Source organism: Ailuropoda melanoleuca, chromosome 20 (assembly GCF_002007445.2).
Source record: "Ailuropoda melanoleuca isolate Jingjing chromosome 20, ASM200744v2, whole genome shotgun sequence".
Lineage (NCBI taxonomy): Eukaryota > Metazoa > Chordata > Mammalia > Carnivora > Ursidae > Ailuropoda > Ailuropoda melanoleuca.
Window position 1 is genome coordinate 13,037,958 of NC_048237.1, and position 20,917 is coordinate 13,058,874.

The following is a 20,917-nucleotide window of genomic DNA, read 5'->3' on the forward strand; positions in this document are numbered from 1 at the left end:
GAGAGAGGGAACACAAGCAGGGGGAGTGGGAGAGGAAGAAGCAGGCTCATAGCAGAGGAGCCTGATGTGGGGCTCGATCCCATAACGCCGGGATCACGCCCTGAGCCGAAGGCAGACGCTTAACCGCTGTGCCTCCCAGGCGCCCCTGAAGTGCCTTTTAAGGTCGTTTAACCAACGACTCCATTTATGCTTAAAGCCTGCCTTAGTATCCCCACCAAGTGGTCTAGCAACTTTGGTAAAACACCGAGTGTTTGTACATAGGAATAGTATTAGGTGTGAAGTGAGACCCCAATTTCATTTACTCAGGAAAGCCTTTGTGTAGGAGATAAGTTCTGATATGGTTAATCTCTTCAGTTCAAATGTAATTCAGTTCAATTAAAAGAGAGGAAAAGGAAGCTTGACTAATGCCTCTTTTCTTTTGCCAAATGAAACAATATTGTGGATGGAGAATCAAGAATATCTTTTTTGGAAAATAACTAAATGGCAACCACCCTTACACGTGTATTTCCCTCCTAATGAAAAGAAACCAAAAAAATCCCACACCCCAAAAAGCCATAGTTTCTTGTCTCCACCAACAAAAACAAATTTTATGGCCCAGTCTTTACATGAATCACTCTGTGAAAATGAGAGCAAATGTAATAACCCCAGACAGCTGCAATTATCTTAATGTTTCCCTATTAGCCATTTGAATGGCTAAAGCTTGATAATCAAATCAGAGGGAATGCTAATTGAAATCTAATAGAGCTTACATCCATGTGATTAGGTATCAGAATTTGATTCCAATATTGTTAAATTACGGACAAGGCCCATCAAATCACACTAAAAATAAATATTGTAACCTCAATGGCAAAAGGAGATGGATTCTTTGAATAAACAGAGATCAAACTGGAACCGATTTGTGCAGTGTCACCGCCACCTGCTGGTACTTAGTGGAACTGCAGAGACCGTCTCTCCTTGCAAGTGGGGCACAGCCATTTCTATTTTCCCAACCCAAGAAGTTTCTTGACAGTGGAGAATATGAATAATGATCGTTTCTGGAAGAAGAGGCCAAGGAGATTCCAGCTGGGAGAGTGTATTTTGGCAAGAGTTGGAGTTGGATGGACTCGGTGGGACCAGATAATGGACAGCTGCTGAGTGACTGGAGGGAGAAATGAACCCTCACAATCCCTGTGTCCCAGGTGACTTCTTTCCTCCCCTAGTTCCGCCGTCAGAAGCTACACTTACTGCTGGTAACCCCTCTAGAATAGATAACACTTACTGAATCTCTACTATGATATAAACACAGTCTCAAAATCCTGCGGAGGAAAAGAAGTAAAAATGTGGTCCCTCCCTCAGGGAGTTTATAATCAGTTCTGCGGAGAGATTAGAGAAAACCCAGGGTACCTTATACCAGCACTTGGGGACTGACTTTTGTCACAGAATAGTCTCCTAAGAAAGAATGCTTGGGATGTAAATTTTTGGAGGCTTTGCATGTATGACAATACCTTTATTCGACATTCATGCTTAAGACAGTTTGCCTAGAAAAAGTAAACTTTGCTCTTACTTGAATGCCTGGGGCAGCTTGATCTGTAACTTCCATGCCCCTGGCATGTGAGCGGTAGTAGCGGGAGGGCCAATCACAGTAGTTGCTTTATTTACTAACTACATAGTAACTTAAAAACATAAAGCCTGAAGTCTACATACGTGCATACTGGATTTGGCCTTGAATTAGCCCTGACTTTTTTTTCCCAAAACTTTTTTTGTCAAACACACAAAACATAAAAACCGCCATCCTAATGTTGTTTAAGTGTACAGTCCAGTGGTATTAATTATGTTCATATTGTTAAGCAACCATCGTCTTTTCATCTTGCAAAACTGAAACTCCATCCCCTTCCCCCCAGCCCCCCGCAACCACCATTCTACTCTCTGTCCCTATGATTTTGATGGCCATAGGTACCTCATACAAATGGAATCATATAATATTAGCTTTTCTGTGGCTGGCTTATTTCACTCAGCATAATGTTCTCAAGATTCCTTGACACCTTAAAGGGCAGGCTAGCAAGTTTGTCTTTCCTGCAGACAGGAACACAGCAGGGGGAGTGGGAGAGGAAGAAGCAGGCTCCCAGAGGAGGAGCCCTGAGCCAAAGGCAGACGCCCAACGGCTGCGCCACCCAGGCGCCCCTTATTTCGAATTTTTAAAAAAATGTTCTTTTTTTGAGTATGCTCCACTCCCAATGTGGGGCTTGAACTCACAACCCTGAGATCAAGAGTCTCCTGCTCTACCGACCTAACCAGCTAAACACCCCCTTGGATCTTTTCATAGTAGCCATCCTAATGGATATGAAGCGCTATCTCCCTGTGGTTTTGCTTTGCATTTCCCTAATGATTAATAATGTCAAGCATCTTTTCACCTGCTTATTGGCCATTTGAATGTCTTCTTTGAAGAAATGTTTAAGTCCTTCGTCCATTTTTGAATCGGGTTATTTGTTTCTTTGTTGTTTAGTTTTAGGAGTTCTCTATATATTTTGGCTATTAGTCCCTCATCAGATATATAATTTGCAAACCTTTTCTCCCATTCTATGGATTGCCTTTTCATTCTGTCTCAAAAGTATCATTTTTGGGGGCGCCTGGGTAGTGCAGTCGTTAGGTGTCTGCCTTTGGCTCAGGGCGTGATCCCGGGGTCCTGGGATCGAGCCCCACATCAGGCTCCTCTGCTGGGAGCCCTGCTTCTTCCTCTCCCACTCCCCCTGCTTGTGTTCCCTCTCTCGCTGGCTTTCTCTGTCAAATAAATAAATAAATCTTTAAAAAAATGTATCATTTTTGGAGGGGGTACCAAACTGCTTTATTTGAAGGAATGGTACAAATGAAAGAGTTTATTTATGTTGGTAAGACCAACAGAAAACGTAAAGGTAACCCCAACACGCATGGGCTGCCTTGGTGACCAGGGAAGTCACTCCCGTGGCTGGGAAAGCCAGCCTCAGGCTTAGCTGTCCTTATCACTCTCTCTCTGGGCGTGCTTGTTAAAGAGATACCCCACCATGCCAGATTGCAGTGCAAGCTGGTTTTGTGGTCATCCCATTCTTTGACGGATTTTACCTGCTAATTCGGGTAATGAGTCTCCGTGAAGTGGCACAAGTCGGGGTTTTCGTCAGTGGCCAGTTTGGGCACTTCCAGTAGTGACTGAGTCACACCTTCCAAGTAAAAGGCATACCCCATTGGGTCCGGCCTGTTTCCCCAGTCCCTGTGGTGTGGGTTCTTGATATCCTTAAGGAAGATTTGGTCATTGGTCCTGCAGTGTCATCGGTTTCTCAGCATGTTCTCTCTCATGAGATTGGTGAAGAAAATATTTGATGAAGTTCTTCAAAGCCACAGCATCAAGGTCAAAGCAGGAAGATATGCACAGGTAGGAGGAGGAGGTATGGAGCTCCAGGTTGATCTGGCAGTCAAGGGTAGGGAGCAGCAGGGGTCATGGCAGGCAGCTGACGAAAGGCGGCGTGATGGCCTTCCTGTGAGGAGCTGCTGAGGGCAGGCTCTGCGCAACCAGTGGGGGTGGAGGGTGAGTGCCTCTTCCCTCCAGGCACTGTTGACGCAAGAAACTATGGCAACTCTCAGGGAAGACTGTTGAAAATGTCCTTTGATGCACAAAAGTTTTACAATTCACCAAGTCCAACTTGTCTCTTTTTGTCTTTTGTTGCCTGGGCCTTCGGTGTCATATCCAGGAATCCCTGTCAAATCTAATGTCATTAAGCTTTTGCTCTATGTTTTCTTGTTTTATGTTTTAGGCTTTAGGTTGAGGTTGGTGATCCATTTTGTATACGATGTTGGGTAAGAGACCGTTGTCATCCTTTTGCACATGGATGTCCAGTTTTCCCATCACCAGTTGTTGAAAACACCATCCCTTCCCTGTTGAATGGGGAAAAGGCCTTGGCACCCTTGTCAAAAATCAATTGACCATATAGCAGAGGGTTTATTTCTCGACTCTCTATTCAATTCCATTGGTCCCTATGTCTATCTTCGTGCCTATACCACACTGTTTTGATGACTGTAGTTTTGTAGTAAGTTCTGAAATCAGGATGTAGGAGACCTCCAATTTTGTTCTTCCTTTTCAAGATTGTTTTAGCTATTCTGGGTCCCTTGAGATTCCATATGAATTTTAGGATCAATCTTTTCTATTTCTGCAAAAAATGTCATTGGGATTTTGGTAGGGTTTGCATTGAATCTATAGATCATTTTGGGTAGTGTGGACATTTTAACATTAAGTCTTCTAATTCATGAACACGGGTTATGTTTCAGTTTATTTATACCTTTAATATCTTTCAGCAACGTTTTTTAGTTTTCATTGTATAAGTCTTTTACCTCCTTAGATAAGTTAATTCCTAAGTATTATACTCTTTCTGATGCTATTGTAAGTGGAACTTGTTTTTTAAAATTTCCTTTTCAGTTTGTTCAATATTAGTATATAGAAATTCAACTGATTTTTGTGTGTTGACTTTGTATCCAGCGATTTTGCTGACTTCATTTATTCTGGTTTTGCATGTGAAATCTTTAAGGTTTTCTACATATAAGATCACATTATCTGTGAATAGAGATAATTTTTTTCTTTCCTTCTGATTTGGATGTTCTTTTGTTCTTTCTTTCTCCTAATTGCTCTGGCTAGGGCTCCTAGTACTGTGTTGCATAGAAGTGAATGCACGCATCATTGCCTTGCTTCTATCTTAGAGAAAAAGCTCTCAGTCTTTTGCCACTGAGTATTACATCCTCTGAGGGTTTTTCATATATGTCTTTTATTATACTGAGGTAGCTTCCTTCTATTCCTAGTTTGGGGTGTGTGTGTGTGTGTGTGTGTGTGTGTGTGTGTGTGTGTTATCATGAAAGAGTGTTGAATTTTCATCAAATGTTTTTACTGCATCAGTTGAGATGATCATGAAGGGTTTTTTCCTTCATTCTGTTAATATGGTGTATCACATTGATTGATTATTTTTGTATCTTGAACCCACCTTGCATTCCAGGACTAAAATCCCACTTGGTAGTGATGTATAATTCTTTTGCTGTGCTGTTGAATTTGGTTTGCTAGAATTTCTCGAGAATGTTTGCATCAGTGTTCATAAGAGATTATAGTCTGTGGTTTTCTTTTTTTGTAGTGTCATTGGCTCGCTTTGGTATCACAGAAATGCTGATCTCATAAAATGAGATTGGATGTGTTTCCTCCTCTTAGGTTTTTTGAAGTTTGAGAAGGATTGGTATTAGGTCTTTAAATGTTTGGTAGAATTCACCACAAGCCTTCAGGTCTAGGGCTTTTATTTTTGGGGAGGTTTTTGATTACTGATTCAAACTCCTTACTTGTTACAGGTGTATTCAGATTTTCTATTTCTTATTTAGACCCCAGCAGCTTTTGTGTTTTCTAGGAATTAGTCCACTTCATCTAGGTTACCCAATTTGTTGACATACAGTTCATAATATTCTCTTAAAATCCTTTCTTTATCTGTAGGTTCAGTAATAATGTCCCCATTTTTACTTATTTTTATTTTATTTTTTTAGCGATTTTTTTCCTAGTCCAGCTAGTTAAAAGTTTGTCAATTTTGTTGATATTAAAAAAAAAAAAACTTTTGGTTTTATTGATTTGCTTCATTGTTTTTCTACCCTTTATTACATTTATTTCTAGTCTGTATTATTTTCTTCCTCTCCCAGCTTTGGGATTATTGTTTCTTCTTCTTCTAGTTTCTTAAGTTGTAAAGTTAAGTTATTGATTTGAGATCTTTCTTGTTCTTTGAAGTAAACATTTATTGCTATAAATATCGCCCTTAGCACTGCTTTTGCTGTGTCCCATAAGTTTTGGAATGTTGTGCTTTCATTTTTATTAGTTTTTAAGTATTAGAACATTAGAAGTTAGAAAATCTCCCATGTGATTTCATTTTTGATTCATTGGTTATTTAGAAGTATGTTGTTTAATTTCTACAAATTAATGTTCCAGCTTTCCTTCTGTTACTGATTTCTAACTTCATCTTGTGATCACATTAGACATTTTGTGTGATATCCATCTTTTAAAATCTTTTGAGACTTAATCTGTGACTAACATATGGTTTATCTTAGAAAATGTCCCATGTGTACTTGAGAAGAATGTGTATTCCGTTGTTGTTGGGTAGAATGTTCTATATATCTTTTAGATCTAGTTGTTTTATCGTGTTGCTCAAGTCCTCTCCTTAATTATGTTCTATTTGTTCTGTCCATTATTGAGATTGAGGTATTAAAATCTCCAACTATTATTGTGGAACTTCCATTTTTCCCCTTCAATTCTATCAATTTCTGCTTTATATATTTTGATTTTCATTATTAGGTGCATAAAAGTTTATAACTGTTACCTTCTTATTGTATTCAACCACTTATTATAAAATGTCTTTTTTTGAGCCTTGCAAACTTTTTTTTTTTTTAAAGATTTTACTTATTTATTTGAGAGAGAGCACAAGCAGGAAGAATGGCAGAGAGAGAGGGAGAAGCAGGCTCCCTGCTGAGCAGGAAGCCCCATGTGGGTCTCGATCCCAGGACCCTGGGATCGTGACCTGAGCTGAAAGCGAACACTTAATTGATTGAGCCACCCAGGTGCCCCTTGCAAATTTTTTTATCTAAAGCCTATTTTGTCCGATATAAGTGTAGCCACCTCTGTGGTGGTTTGGTTACAATTTGCAAGAATGTCTTTTTGTCCTTTTACTTTCAACCTATTTGTGTCTTTGGATCTCAAGTGAGTCTCTTAAAAAAATAAAAATGAGTTGAGATCATAGAGCTGAATCATTAAGTCTATCCTGCCGATCTCTGTCTTTTGACTGGATTTTTTTATTTTTAAGATCTGTAGTTTTTTTTTTTTTTTTTTAAGATTTCATTTATTTGTCAGAGAGACAGAGCATGCACACAAGCAGGGGAGCAGCAGGCAGAGGGAGAAGCAGGCTCCCTGCCGAGTACGGGGCCTGATGTGGGACTCGATCCCGGGACTCTGGCATCATGACCTGAGTGGAAGGCAGCCACTTAACCGACTGAGCCACCCAGGTGTCCCTTTTGGTTGGATTTTAAAGATTTACTTATTTATTTATTTTAGAGACAGAGAGTGTGGGGCTGGAGGATGGGAGAGGAAGAGGGAGAGAGAGAATCTCAAGCTGGCTCCACACTCAGCGTGGAGCTCAATCTTATGACCCTGAGATCACGACCTGAGTTGAAACCAAGAGCCAGATGCTTGACTGACTCTGCCACCCAGGTGCATCTCAAAGGGAATTTTTTTTTAAAAGATTTTATTTATTTGAGAGAAGGGGGAGCATGCACAGGAGAGAGCACGGGTTGGGGGGAGGGGCAGAGGAAAAGGGAGGAACAGGCTGCTTGCTGAGCAGGAGCCCGATGTGTGTGTGTGTGGGGGGGGGCTCCATCCCAGGACCCTGGAAGATGACCTGAGCGGGAAGGCAGATGCTTAACTGACTGAGCCACTCAGGTGCCCCATCAAAGGGAAATTTTCAAATGACATAAAACCAAATTACAAAAGTTAACTGATTTCCCCTTTCACAATGCATACACATATCAAATCATCATGTTGTATACTTTATTTTTAAAATTTTAATTCCAGTGTAGTTAACATACAGTGTTATGTTACTTTCAGGTGTACAATAAAGTGATTCAATAGGTCCATATGTTACTCAGTGTTCACCAAGATAAGTGTACTCTTAATCCCCTTCACCTGTTTCACCCGCCCCCCCCACTCACCTCCCCTCTGGTATCCACCCAGTTGTTCTCTACAGTCAAAAGTCTGTCTTTTAGTTTGTCTCTCTCTCTCTTTTTTATCCTTTGTTCTCTTGTTTTGTTTCTTAAATTCCACATATGAATGAACTCATATGGTATTTGTCTTTCTCTGATTGGCTTATTTTGCTTAACATTATACTCTCTAGATCCATCCGTGTTGTTGTAAATGGCAAGATTTCATTCTTTTTTTGTGGCCGAATAATACTCCTGTGTGTGTGTGTGTGTGTGTGTGTACACCACATCTTCTTAATACATTCATTTATTGATGAACACCGGGGCTGCTTCCATAATTTGGCTACTGTAAATAATGCTGCAATAAACATGTGCCTGTATCCCTTTGAATTAGTGTTTTTGTATCTTTTGGGTAAATACCCAGTAGTGTGACACTGGATTATAGGGTAGCTCTATTTTAACTTTTTGAGGAACCTCCATACTGTTTTCCACAGTGGCTGCACCAGTTTGCTTTCCCACCAACACTGCACAAGTGTTCCTTTTTCTCCACATTCTCACCAACACTTGTTGTTTCTTGTGTTTTTGATTTTAGCCCTTCTGACAGGTGTGAGGTGATATCTCATTGTAGTTTGGCTTCGCATCTCCCTGATGATGAGTGATGTTGAGCAGATTTCATGTGTCTGTAGCAACTGTATGTCTTCTTTGGAGAAATGTCTGTTCATGTCTTCTGCCCATTTCTAAAATGGATTATTTGGTTTTTTTGGTGTTTAAGTTGTATTAGTTCTTTATATTTTGGATACTAGCCCTTTAACAGATACGTCATTTGCCAATGTCTTCTACCATTTCGTAGGTTGTCTTTTAGTTTTGTTGACTGTTTTCCTCACTGTGTAGAAACTTTTTATTTCAGTGTAGTCCCAGTAGTTTATTTTTGCTTTTGTTTCCCTTTCCTCAGAAGACATATCTAGAAAAACGTTGCGATAGCTGATGTCAGAGAAATTACTGCCTGCGCTCTCTTCCAGCATTTTGATGGTTTCCTGTTGCACACTTAGGTCCTTAATCCATTTTGAGTTTATTTTGTGTATGGCGTAAGAAAGTGGTTTGGTTTCATTCTTTTGCATACAACTGTTCAGTTTTCCCAACACCATCTGTTGAAGAGACCGTCTTTTTCCCATTGCCTATTCTTGCCTCTTTTGTCAAAGATTAATTGACCACAGGGGCACCTGGGTGGCATAGCGGTTAAGCGTCTGCCTTCGGCTCAGGGCGTGATCCCGGCGTTATGGGATCGACCCACATCAGGCTCCTCTGCTATGAGCCTGCTTCTTCCTCTCCCACTCCCCCTGCTTGTGTTCCCTCTCTCGCTGGCTGTCTCTATCTCTGTCGAATAAATAAATAAAATCTTAAAAAAAAAAAAAAGATTAATTGACCATATAACTGTGGGTTTATTTCTGGACTTTCTAATCTACTCTGTTGATCTGGGTGTCTGTTTTTGTGCCAGTAACATACTAGCTTTGTAATGAACTTAAAGTCTGGAATTATAATACCTCCAGTATTGTTTTTCTTTTTTAATATTTCTTCGGCCATTCAGGGGCTTTTGTGGTTCCATACAAATTTTTGGATTGTTTGTTCTAGTTCTGTGAAAAATGCTATTGGTATTTTGATAAGGATTGCATGAAATCTGTAGATTGCTTTAGGTAGCATAGACAATATTCTTTACACTGTACACTTTAAATATCTTATAATTTTGTCAACTATACCTCAATAAAAATAATAATAAAATCATTAAAACAACATTGTTCTAAAGCATTAACAAAGAAAATACCTCATGTCGGGGGCCCCTGGGTGGCTCAGTCATTAAGCGTCTGCCTTCGGCTCAGGGCGTGATCCCGGCGTTAAGGGATCAAGCCCCGCATCAGGCTCCTCGGCTGGGCACTTGCTTCTTCCTCTCCCACTCCCGCTGCTTGTGTTCCCTCTCTCGCTGGCTGTCTCTGTCAACTAAATAAATAAAATCTTAAAAAGAAAAAAAGAAAATACCTCATGTCAAGGGCAAATTTCTTAAAAACATTGTCTTGCTGGTAAGTGAGCTTTACCACATGAATCATGATCCCCGGTGGGTCGGCAATCAGCCTGTGTGTGGATCGCCTTCTACTGTATAATTTGAACAGCAACAAAAATAATCCTTATCCCAAAAGATCTCCTTTAGTACCTAAATTTGGCATTGCTCTCCATTCCTATTCAAATTAACACCCAACTATGAGGTTCTTGGTAACCAGATACTAATATTGGTTGTTCCTTTCAGCAATGGTTTTCAAACTTAAACATTCCATAACAGTGATTGAGAAGGCTGGTTCAAAATGCAGATGCAGGAGGTCTGCCATGGGGTCCAAGAATCTCAGATTTAAATAACTACCCCAGTTGATTATAATAGCAATCATCCTAGGACTTCTCTGAAAAGTACTGTTAAAGAAGATAAAAAATTAGCCGTTTATTGACCTGGAAATGATCCCAGAGCTCTCCCACCTCCAGGTGCTAATGGACTTTCTACTGATAGTCTAAGACAAAGTTACAGGGAAATTTCAGAAAGAAAAGGCATCAGAGTGATGATACGTGCCGAGAAGTAGTCTTGAAAGTGGCAGACCAAGGAAGGCTACAAGTTGAATCTCAGCCAGCACTGTCCAGTAGAATTGTCTACAACGATGGAAGTGTTTTATATGCTCACTCTCCAATACAGCAGCCGCTGGTCACCTGACCTTTAAGCACTTAAAATGTGGCTAGTCCCAGTGAATAACTGAATTGTAAATTTTATTTAATTTTAATTTAAATGTGTATAGTCATGTGTAATAGTGGCTATCATATAGACAGCACAGGGCTGGAGCTTGTCTAAGACTAGCTCTAGATTTTTTTTTAAATTATAATTTACTGTAATACATATGCCTAAGCCAACCAAAATGTTAAGAACAAGGCAGGACTATAAACATACAAATGAAAAAGTTTAGAATTGATAGGAAAGGAAAAGGTCATCTGAATAATAATAATAATAAAAAAACCGAATTCTGTGATTATGGCTTGCAGCATTATGGCCATGGCAGACAGAAAAATGCCCTCCCCTCCCCGAAGATGTCCATGTCCTCATCCCCAGATCCTGTGATAATGTGAAGTTACGTGATAAAAGGGAATTAAGGTTGTGTGTGGAATGACATTTGCTAATAGGATGACCTTGAGACAGGGAGATTATCTGGGGGGACTTCACGTAATCACAGAGTTCCTTATAAATGGAAGAGGGAGGCAGGAGAGAAGCAGAGAGGTGGTGGGCGATCTGAGAGGGACTCAGCCTGATGTTGCTGGCTTTGAAGAGGGAGGGGTGAGGCCACAAGCCAAGGAATACAGTCTTCCTACAGAAGCTGGAAAGAGGCAAGGAAATGTATTCTCCTCTAGAGCCTCCAGAAGGAACGCAGCCCTGCCCACACCTGGATTTTAGCCCAGTGAGACTTGTTTTGGACTTCTCGCTTCCAGCACTGTTAGACAATATACTCGTATTGTTTAAGCCACTGAATTTGGGTAATCTGTTCTGGCAGCGGTAGGAGGGCTAATGCATGCATTGGCAGGAAGGGAGACTGGCGTGAGGAGGGACAATCAAGGCACCATTATATTGGGGCAAAAGCAGCAGACCTAGGAAATAGACCAGTTGAAGTTCCCATTTCTCCAGTTACTACCTTGTGCGACTCAGATCAAGGTATTCAACCTCTCAGTGTCTTAATGGCTTCATCTATAAAAAGCAATAATAATTTCACCCCCTGATGCGGCTGTTTGGAGGATGAAGTGAGGCAGTCTGGGTCAGCCCTCATCAGTGGGCGCTACTGCCCCTACTCCCACCGCCATCGGACCACCGGCTCGGCTTGGATGGATGGATTTGTTTAGCGATCAGGTGTATATTTACAAAATTATCTCTACAATGCATCTTTATTCAAATTTTGCTTTCCACGTGAAGTCATACGGATTACAATTACATGAGAATGTTGTACGGAACAAGGTTTTATTTAACAGAGCATTCAGTTAAACCCACTCCCCCTCTAATTGCATTTCAGGCTATGCGACTCCTGAGTGAAGTGAACACAGACCATCGCGGTGGAGGGCTATTCTGGAAACCCGAATGGCAACTCTAGCTCCAGGTTAGTAAAATTAAATTTGCATCATATCAGCCACAACGATCAGGTACCAATTTAGAGTGTTTGTTTTATTAAGTTTTTGGAATGACTCGGGATGTGTGGATCTACAGAATATTAAATATGGTTCTCATGCTTGCAACCGAGGATCTTCCCAAAGTAAAATGTTTTACTCGATAGTGCTTCTAATTAAAAGCAGTCATTTTATGGTTTTTATTTCAAAATAATCTTGACTCACAAAAATTGCAAAACCAGTATAGAGTTCCTGTGTATTCTCTGCTTCCTCCAATGACAGCACAATCAAAACCAGCAAGTTGACCTTGGTACAATACTAACAATAATTACAAATTTTGCAGTTCTTATGTATGCTGTTTTTTGTGGGGGGGGGTGGTGGTTTGCTACTTTGTTATTTTGCGAATGTTATATAAGTGGAATTATACACTGTGAACTTTTGAGATTGGCGTTTTCACTCGGGGTAATGCTCTTGAGACCCATCTAGGTTGTTGCACGTGTTAATAGTCTGTTCCTTTTGGGGGCGCCTGGGTGGCACAGCGGTTAAGCGTCTGCCTTCCGCTCAGGGCGTCATCCCGGTGTTCTGGGATCGAGCCCCACATCAGGCTCCTCCGCTATGAGCCTGCTTCTTCCTCTCCCACTCCCCCTGCTTGTGTTCCCTCTCTCGCTGGCTGTCTCTATCTCTGTCAAATAAATAAATAAAATCTTTAAAAAAAAATAGTCTGTTCCTTTTTAATGAGTAGTATTCCATTACGTGGGTGACCCACAGTTTTTCCGGTCACGTATTGGGGGATATTTGAGTTGTTTCTAGTCTTTGACTCTTACAAATAAAACTGCTATGAGCAGTTCTGGTTTTCTGAACATAGAGGTTTTTATGAACACAAGCTTCACTTCTCTAAGATAAATACCCAGTTGTATAAGGTCTTCAGGGTTAAGTAAGAGTAATGTTAAAATACTTTGTCAATGGCCATGCTCAATTTAAATTTAAGTTATGTTATTTTGAGTTATATTAATAATGGTAAACAGTGACAAAGGGCTGAAACAATTATAGGCGGAAAAAGTGATGAGTTGGTGGGTGATGGGATGTGAAAAGGACCCAGTTTTGAGTTTTTTCTTTTGGAGAAAATAAAATGATGTTTGTTAGGTAGCAGAGGATTCGAATGAATAGTCAGGAAGGTCTCTTCACAGAGGCAGTAGCTTTTGAGGTTTCTGGGGAGCTGAGCTCATAGGAAGGTAAGACCAGAGCTACAACTTGGCTCAGAAATTGAGGGGGCCAGAGGCATTCTATACATTTGGACGGGAGGCGCATTCTTCCCTCTGCCCTCTTCGGGTTTCTTTTTTCTTTTTTTTGTTTAGCTGGGCTTAAGAATTACTCTGACAGAAGACAGATTAATAGGAGAAAAGCATACACATAATTTATAGAAGTTTTATGTGACACGTGAGTCCTCATAGGGAATGAAGACTGAAAAAATGGCAAACTCAACTTGCTTTTGAATAACGTTGAACAAAGACAGGCAAGCATGCAGAAGTGACTAGACTGCGGGGGAGGCTGAAGGCAGGGGACCGTTGTCACAAGGTCTGCTTGTGTACAACTCTTTCAGTCTCAACTTTTCGTCCTTGATGATAAGAACGTTACTTTCCTTTTGGCCTGGGGAGGACATCTGTCCCACAGGAATTTCATCTCCTGCTTTTAAGAACAATTTGCTGTTTTCCGAGTACCTTTAACTCAAAATAGTCTATATGCCAAGCAGCGTATTTTGGGGTAACATGCTCTGAACTCCTTCAAATTCAAAGGAAGAAGGAAATTTTGCTGGGGGAGGCCAAAGCGCAAACCTATGGTAGTCACATCAGGGTAATTCGCCTTCCTCTTCCTGTATATAACTGTCTGATTTCTACTCCCAGTGAAACTGCTTGAAAATGGGAAGGTACTATGGAAGTATAGGTTGGTGTTACTATTGACTTTGTGGCTCCCACTGTGCCTCTCACACACCAGGATGATAAAATATATCCATTTTCTAAAGAGAGGCATTATCCTTCTAAGAAGCGCTGGTGTGATTCTCCCTCATTTTTTCCCCTCCCTCCGTCTCTCCTTCCCTTCCTCCCTTCCTCTCTTTTTTTGTACATATAGGCAAGTACTAATGTCCAAGTTTGGAAAACCCAGGAAAAAAGAAGTGAAAACTAGTGAAATAGATGGTTTTCAATCCTGCCTCATTTTGCTGTGCAGGGAGGGATGCGCCCATTGAACCATCCTTTGCCGTCCTCTTCCAGACAGGGCGGCTGATCTCGGGGCCCTCCGCTGGCTGCGGTGGGGAGTAGGGAATTGGAAAGGGGTGAGCTCCAGGTCAGTTTTAAAGAAACAGGAGATCACAGATACAATGAAGCTCCTTTTGAAACCCTCCCCAATCTTAATTCCCTTAACCCCTCGCTACTATGTATCCCTCCTATCCCCGCTTTTGTACTTTTGGTGCATGTGAATGGAGACATAAACAACAGACTGTTGTTTAAGATTTACTTTATTGGTATCTTCAGTATATTCTCTTACAACTTTTTTTTTCACTTACCATTATGATTGGAGAATTATTCATATTGATACATGTCATTCATTCATTTAACTGCATTGCTTGATATACGTTTATGTCTCCATTTCCTTATACTATGGTGAACATTTTTTGTATGTGTCCCCTTAGGGACATGTAAGAGGTTTCTTTGGGGCCGTGATTCTCAAAATGCAGTGCCTGAGTCATTAACGGCAGCAGCACTGGCAACTAGTTAGAAATGCTAAGTGAAATAAGTCAAGCAGGGAAAGACAATTATCATATGATATCTCTCATCTATGGAACATAAGAACTAGGATCATCGGTAGGGGAGGAAAAGGATAAAGAAAGGGGGGGTAATCAGAAGGGGGAATGAAACATGAGAGACGATGGACTATGAGAAACAAACTGAGGGCCTCAGAGGGGAGGGGGTGGGGGAATGGGATAGACTGGTGATGGGTAGTAAGGAGGGCACGTATTGCATGGTGCACTGGGTGTTAATATGCAACTAATGAATCATCGAACTTTACATCAGAAACCAGGGATGTACTGTATGGTGACTAACATAATAAAAAAAATATTAAAACAAAACAAAAAAGAAATGCAAATCCTAGGACCTTCATCCAGGTTTACGCAATCAGAACCTGGGGGTGGGGCCCCCCAAACTGTACTTTGACAAGCTCCCCAGTGATTCTGATGCAAGCTCAAGCTTGAGAATTACTGCCCTAGCTGTACGTTTTACAGTAGGATTGCTGGGTTATAAGATATGCGTATTTCCAACTTTATGAGATGTAGACAAATGGCCTTGAACGCGACTATGCTAATTTTACATTCCTAAATATCATCTCTCCGCCTGTAGCTTTTCCCTTACTTTTTAAAATGGTAACTGTTGTCATTGACAGGCTTTATACGTTAATGTAGTTGTATTTATGAATATTTTTCTGTATGTTTTGTGTTTTGGGTCTTGTTTCTGTCTGGGTGTCAGAGTCTTCTAAACGGGCTTCTAATCATTGAAGACTTTTGCTTTTCCCATGTAGGTCCTTAAACCATCTAAATTAATACAAACATAGTAGTGCTTTTTTTTCTGACTTGTTTTTGCTGAAGAGATAGGGCTCTTGTCGACTTTTTAAAACCCAGATAGTTCCCTAAAAGATAAAAGTATCCTTATAGATACAAATTTGGTGGGAGTGAGGTGGATGGAGAATGGTAATAGAGAAGGAAAAAAAAAAAGTGGGGGGCACCTGGGTGGCTCAGTCAGTTAAGCGACAGCCTTCTGCTCCGGTCATGATCCCAGGGTCCTGGGAATGAGTCCCACATCACGATCCCTGCTCAGTGGGGATCCCTGCTTCTCCGTCTGCCTGCTGCTCCCCCTGCTTGTGCTCTGTCTCTCTCTCTGTCAAACAAATAAATAAAATCTTTAAAAAGTCCCTTTGTTTTTTAAAAGAAAAAATTAAAAGAGACAAAGTGTTTGTCATAATGAAAAACACAGATTTACCTGAATTTAAGATTACTAGGGGAGAAGTTGGCGCTGTGTCCTCTATGATTGTTTTATTTATAGTGCTGTACGTTTTATGAGTTTATTTGGTGCGTCATAGATGCCATTGCACATGGGCCCTAATAAAAACACAGGCTGTGAAAATTGCACTATGAAAATTGCACTATATTAAAATACATTGCTTTCTGTCTATAGTTGGATACTTAAGCCCTCAAGTAGCCCCCTAAATTAGTCAGCATGAATTAATAATCAATCCATGTATTTGATCAAATTTTCTTTGATAGAAGGTTCTTAGTAAAAATCCCAAGCACATAAGGGATTTGGGGGTAATGTATTTCATTGGGAAAGAGTCTTCCTATACTTCTAGCTGATCCTATAACCGGGGTGCAGGGGTGCAAGAGCGCCGGGCTCGGGGGGTCCCCAAGTAGACCTGGTCTGGCCACCAGCTGCTGACAAAATCCAAAGGCAGAGAGAGGAGTGGTGGGGAAACAAGAAGGGAATTTATTTCAGTGAGGCCAACACCCGGAAGACAGTGCACGGACGTCTCGTAGACTGTCTCCAAAGGGTTGAAAATACTTCTAGGTTTATATAAAGAAAATGTGGGGCAACGGTCAGTAGGTACATGGGGGTGGGCGGTAAAGGTCAGTGTCTTGGGGATCAATCAAGTGGGGTCTTGCTGGCTCAGGGCAGGCGTTGTTGCTTCAGGGGTAGTTATGTTCCCGAGGCAGGATGCTTTGCCCTCAGGGTCTTTTGCCCGAGTTACTGAGATAAGCTGGAAAGAAGAATTTAATCAGTTAGAAAGTACAGACTAAGGTCAAAATGGGTTTTTTTCAACCCCAGTTGACTCTCCATTATAAACCCAGTGCTTGGAACAGTGTCTCGCACAAACAGTTAAGTGCTTTATATAAATATGGTATTTTAAACTTTTTAAAGATTTTATTTATTTTTTTGAGAGAGGGAGCGCGCACACAAGCAGGGGGAGGGGCAGAGGGAGAGAGAAGCAGACTCCCCGCTGAGCAGGGAGCCTGACGTGAGGCTTGATCCCAGGACCCCGGGATCATGACCTGAGCTGAAGGCAGACTTCTAACTGACTGAGCCACCCAGGCGCCCCAGTTAAGTGCTCTATAAATGTTGATTCACTGACTGGTCTTATATAAAAAGTGCTGAACTACCCAAACTTTCTGGCTCTGACTTCCACCTAGACGTGCTTGCCCTGCAGAAGAAAAGCTTAGAACACAGTATTCACACATGCCACAGAGCAACGAGTTATGAAGACTCCCCACCTGCCATTTTAAGTATTTAAAAATGTCAACAAATATGGCGCTTTGGGAAGATTCCTTAGTGCGTGATTTGTACATTCATATTGTTAGGCCTATCCCAGGTTTCAATTTAAATTACTTTATAGTAAGTTCAGTTCAAAAAATTATTTTTATGAACTTATGGGGTGCTAGACCAGGGTCTAGTGATGAGTATGACACAGTCTCTTCCTTAACTTATTCAGGATGCCACCTTAAACCTGTCAGAATGGCTCAAATGAAAAACTCAGGCGGATGTTGGCAAAGATGCGGAGAAAGGGGAACCCCTCTTACAATGTTCATGGGAATGCAAGCTGGTGCAGCCACCCTGGAAAACAGTATGGAGGTTCCTCAAAAAGTTAAAAATAGAGCTACCCTAGGACCCAGTAATTGCACTACTGGGTATTTATCCAAAGGATATAAATGTAGTGATCCAAAGGAGCACCTGCACCCTAATGTTTATAGCAGCAATATCCACAGTAGCTAAACCATGGAGAGAGCCCGGATATCCATCCACAGATGAATGGACAAAGAAGAGTACATATACAATGGAATATTACTCAGTCATCAAAAAGAATGAAATCTTACCGTTTGCAATGACATGGATGGAACTAGAGGGTACTATGCTAAGCAAAACAGGTCAGTCAGAGAAAGACAAACACCGTATGACTTCACTCATATGTGGAATTTAAGAAACAAAACATGAACCTAGGGGGAGGGAAGGAAAACTAAAACAGGTTAAAAACAGAGAGGCAAACCATAAGAGACTCTTAATTATAGAAAACAGACTGAGGGTTGCTGGAGAGGAGGTGGGTGGAGGAAGGGATAATTGGATGATGGGCATTAAGGAGGGCACTTGATGTAATGAGCACGGGGTGTTATATGCAACTGATAAATCACTAAATTCGACCCTGAAATTAATAATACATTATATGTTAACTAACTTGAATTAAAATTAAAAAAACAAAAAAACCAAGCCTGGAAGAATTGTCCTGACTGCGCAGCGGTGTTGCAGGTCTCCCAGCTGGTGACTGAAGTGAGGGTAGCCCGGCCTTCCCACTCTAGTGTGCACCAGTACCTTTCCACTCACCACCTAATTCTCCTTGTACTTTACCTGTTTTGCTTTGCCTGGCTCAATTCAGGGCCTTGCAATATAATGCCAAGAGGTTCAGTTTTGTCACTGTAGCAATAAAATGAGCCTAGAGGTTGTTTGGTTTTAATTATCATTCATTAAGGTAATCAATGTAGGGGATTTAGTCCTTCAAACGGTTAATGGTGGGACATTTAGGTAATTACAACTGTTGAATGTTCTCTCTTCTGCTAATTGTTTTTATCGAACAAGATTTATATCTAGGTCTTGAAAAGAAGGGGTTGATGCTCTGGGTAACACAGGCCAATATTTTGGGAGGAAGTGCTGGAGGGAGATCTTCTGGGTCCTAAGATTTCTCCTTCACTCAGCTTCAATCTCTTCATACTCCAAAGAATAGATATACATTAAATAATCCTTTGAGGCTCAGGGAAAAGCCTCAAGTCAGATTCTGTCTATATTGGGATACTTGTGCCCTCAAGTAGCCCCCAAAATTAGTTAGCACTACTTAATAATCATCCATGCGCTGGGTATTATGTTTCCCTGGGTAAATGGCCTTCTCCTCTATGTGGCTCTCCCTTTCTCAAATATTCGTCTCCATCCTTTCTAGTAAACCGTATCTTACCCTTTCTTCACAGGCTGGTTCCAGAACCAATCAATCATCCAAATTCATTCACTCTTTAGTCATTCATTCAAATTTATTATTTCAACCAACCAATCACCTGCTAGGTCGTGTAGATAGCCTGGAGATCACAACAATGAGAAGCTGAATTTCTTTAAACTTATTTCCCGAAAAGTTCTTTCGTGACACTGGTGTTTGAGTTATATATGGTTTGAATGTTCCCTGGTCTTTTTCTACAGTTCTCAAACATAAAATGATGATAACTATGCCCTTGTAAAATCCTTAAAAGCACTAAGTGGTAAGAGCTGAGACTAGAAGTCAGATAAGTTAAATATGAAATATGGCTAAGATACTGATAGGAAATAACTCCCAGAGACTATGCTGAAAGAACTCACAAGACTGACCATTTTAAAGTCTCTTGTATTTCCGTGTGGTATCCAGTCCACGTCTGGCCATACAGACATAGTCTTTGTTGTTCTAGACTCGGTTTCCTTGATCCCTGTCGCCACATCTCTGTATCACCGTATCAGGGAATGTCATCAGTTCTACTACCTACATGGCTTTTTGAAACCGCTAACCTCTCGCATCCCTCCTTGGGGGGACTTCCTGGAGTATCCCACCCTATCTCCTAAAAATAAACCGGCTGACGTAGGTGGTCCAGTAAGTCCTTGAAGTTGTCACTGTCACGCTGCATGGCAAATGTTTGGCCATTGCTAGCCATTATTTTTTTATTTTACTCTATTTTATTGAGAGAGAGAACGAGAGTTCATGTGGGGGCAAAAGGGGCAGGGACAGAGGGAGAAGGAGAGAGAGCATCTTAAGCAAGCTCCGTGCCCAGTGTGGAACTGGAAGCAGAGCTCAGTCTCGTGACCCTGAGATTATGCCCTGAGCTGAAATCAAGAGTTGGACGTGAGCCACCCAGGCACCCCCATTGCTAGCTTTTATTAACCTGTGAGTTCCTTAAGAGTAGGCATTGTGCCTTATTTGTGTGTTCTTAATCACCAGTAGAGTGCCTGGCATATAAGAAACAATAATAAATGTTTGCTGAGTTAAAAAATGAATTTAATAAACCAAGGAACAATTTCCCTAAAACTCACAAGGGGGCAGCAAGAAATACAGTTTTTTCTATTGTCTGCAAAATCACATCTCTTTAGAAATGAGTGTTTACATTTATCTAGAGTGTTCCAGTCCTAATGAAGTTTCAATTGGAGCATCTAACTGTTGTGAATAAGGGGTTTGCACATGTTCTTTTTTTTTTTTAATTTTTTAAATTTATTCATTCGACAGAGATAGAGACAGCCAGCAAGAGAGGGAACACAAGCAGGGGGAGTGGGAGAGGAAGAAGCAGGCTCATAGCAGAAGAGCCTGATGTGGGGCTCGATCCCAGAATGCCGGGATCACGCCCTGAGCCGAAGGCAGACGCTCAACCGCTGTGCCACCCAGGCGCCCTAACATGTTCGTTTTTTTATTGAATTAGGAGATGCAAGAAAAACAGTCTTTACAATCTCACAATTCTGAAATAATATAGTTCTATAGGGAAGGAAAAAAGTTTGCCTCCACCCTCTTAGGGCCCCTGGCTAGGTCTGAAAATTAAGCTGATAAAGATAGATTAACAGGAGAAAAGCATACAAATTTTATTAATGTACATGGGTGCCTTCCCAAGAGAATGAAGACCCAAACAAGGGACCAGACCAGGAAGTTTTTATACTTTTTAGACCAAGAAAAAATAGACTTGTGAAGAATTGATAAGACAAGGAAGTTTGGGCTAGGGGTAGTAAATGGTTAAGTAGGAACTAGGAAGATAAGGGTTAGTTTAACAAGGTTTGTTCACACATCCTTCTTGGCCCCAAATTTCCTGTCTCTGGTGATAAAAATGTCTTCTTTCCTCCTGATACAAGGAGGGTTCCTTTCACAAGGGAGTTTTATGTCCCATTTCAAGGGAAGAAGGGTGAGGGGGGCAGAGGTCAGAGTGACCTTCCTGCGTTCGCTGTTGTTTAAAAATTCC

The 20,917-nt window shown here is 41.1% G+C and overlaps 1 long non-coding RNA gene across 2 annotated transcripts in view; it reads left to right on the forward strand.

Moving 5' to 3' along the window:
* The window catches only part of LOC105239132, a 283,627-nt gene that overhangs the window by 46,708 nt on the left and 216,002 nt on the right, over positions 1-20,917 (forward strand). For both annotated transcript variants that reach the window (XR_004622201.1, XR_002143420.2), the window contains exon 3: positions 11,790-11,873. This is a non-coding gene — a long non-coding RNA (uncharacterized LOC105239132). The remainder of the gene's footprint in view (positions 1-11,789; positions 11,874-20,917) is intronic.